General features: G+C 33.3%; 1 long non-coding RNA gene across 1 annotated transcript; it reads left to right on the top strand.

Annotated features, from left to right (window-relative positions):
- LOC141280895 (uncharacterized) lies at positions 1 to 710 on the top strand. The gene is made up of 2 exons (XR_012335231.1): positions 1 to 177; positions 288 to 710. It is a non-coding gene; the product is annotated as an uncharacterized lncRNA (long non-coding RNA).
- Positions 711 to 2377: the final 1667 nt, after the last annotated feature.

The raw sequence follows: 2377 nt of genomic DNA, 5'->3' as shown, positions 1-2377 counted from the left end.
TTAAGTATTTTAGTAACTGTGTTAAATAAAGTAGTATTTACTTTTACAATAAATTTATGCTTGCTTATATTTTTACAGGTTGTACCTTGCAGCCATCCATTACAATGTCACCAAGCCGTAACAAAAGCAGGAGAGGGAAAGTACAAGGCTATGTTCCCAAAACACAAATGACATACCGTAAGCAGTAATGTTTTATTTCAAATACATTCATAATTAAAAACTTAATGTATGAAGCAGGGAAATAAATTATCAAAACAAAAGATTTATTGACTGCAATATTTCTACAGTTATGTGGAGGATGTGATCAGGCTTGTGTTTGATGAGGTATTTGAAGATAAGCTGAAGGAAACCCCGATTCCAATGGACCTGGCATCACAGTTTGAGAGACCTTCAAAGGAGGACGTGATTGCATGCCATCTTCAGTGCAGGGGTCGTCGAAAGCCAAAATTGTGACCGATCTGATCAGGAAGCTCCAAGCGTATCTGGAGAACAACACACGACAGGATGATAACCTTATAGTGTCGTCTTAGATAGCACCAGCTGACAAAGCTTTGATATGCCATTTATCTGAATAGATAGCTGTAAGAAATGAATTGAACAATTTTTGAAACAAGAGCACAATATGGTTACTAAAGTATGTTTATTTGTATATTGTTTAACATTTAAATATATATTTGTAATAAATAAAAAAAACTTTTGACTGACTATTATATTTTCTTTAAAGTTACATCTTTTGTTCTTTTGGGTACTTTGTTACTATAATGATACTTTAGTGTTATTGGTTTAAAAATGTAATAAAACTTACTCTAGTCCTGCACCTCAAAGGCTTATAGTCGGTACAATAAATGTTCTGTGTGTAGGGATTTAGACAATTTGTGCAAAACCTGGATGATGAATCACGCAGGTAAGAGGCCCTGGAACATGTTGCATTCTCCTTAAAACCTAATAAGTAAAAACATAGCACTTATAAGTAAGCAGTTTTTCATAATAAACTTTACCATAGTGAAATAATGTAGAACATTCATTTCAATTAATACTTTCTTTGTGCTACATTTGGTGTTTCCATATAGTTTGCACAGTAATATAGTATGTAACAGTCTTTTATAATAAAGTTTACAATAGTAAAATAATGTTAATAAGTGAAATAGTTTTATAATCATTTCAACAAATACTTTCTATGTGCTACATTTGGTGTTTCCATATAGTTTGCACAGTAATATAGTATGTAAGCGGTCTTTTATAATAAAGTTTACTATAGTAAAATAATGTTAATAAGTGAAATAGTTTTATAATAATTTCAAATAAAACCTTCTATGTGCTACATTTGGTGTTTCCATATAGTTTGCAAAGTAATGTAGTACGTTATAATTACCTTTTGGATGTCTTTGCAACACATTTTCGTCTTCGTTTAGCATTCTGGCAGAGCTAAGGACACCTAAAAAAGTTATATCCAATCGCGTTCATTGACGGAGATCGTTTATATCGTAACGGCCGTCTGAACTCTCTGGATCGAGCTTGAAGTGGTAAGGCAGTACAGACACCATCGTTTATAGAGAAATATAGCGCTTGTTTACGTTGCCTGTGACTCTCAGTCAGAACCGGAAAATCCACGCGTAGTCAGGGGCGTAACCTTTCAAACACACGCCGAACCCAGTTGACCAATAACAGTTGAGTAGTCATCTGACCAATCCGAATACACTAGACATTTTGGGAGGCGGAGACAGGAACTAAACCGAGCGTTTTCCAGACATGCAGAAATCGGTGAGGTATGTAAGCAATTTATAAGACTCACAGTGCATTAGTTCAAGTTTTAATAACATGTATGTACTATGGGATATTACAATAACGTGCTAACGTGCTAATTTATTAGCATAATTGGTGCTCTTTAAGTCAATAGAGGATCAATGTGAAAAATACATTAGGCCTACATTGTATATTCTGGATGACTGTAAATACTCACATCATATCATATTTATCATCGCATTCACATTATATATTGCGATTTATATCACAAATGTTTCCCTTTATTTTACTCACATATTCACAGTTCTCATAATCATTAACAAAACATGGATTTCAATGTCCTCTTTTCATTAAACAGGCTTTAAACACGCCATTTTGTTTCACGTTATTTGTCACATGGGCGCCGCCATTTTGGCTCTAACTCAAATACACACACCACCATTTTGGCTCAGACTCAAATACACATTAAACTCATATACACATCCCTTTAAACTAACAATCCATATATAAAACTCTTTTAACACATTCATGAACTCATTTTGTGTACATACTTGCATATATTTTATAGTTTCTGTGCATATTAATTCGTGGATTACACAATTTTTTAATTATGAATTTGACAAAACTAACTAAA

This window comes from Paramisgurnus dabryanus, chromosome 16 (assembly GCF_030506205.2).
Source record: "Paramisgurnus dabryanus chromosome 16, PD_genome_1.1, whole genome shotgun sequence".
Lineage (NCBI taxonomy): Eukaryota > Metazoa > Chordata > Actinopteri > Cypriniformes > Cobitidae > Paramisgurnus > Paramisgurnus dabryanus.
The sequence above is the reverse complement of the archived record's forward strand: the minus strand, read 5'-3'. Positions and strand labels throughout refer to the sequence as shown.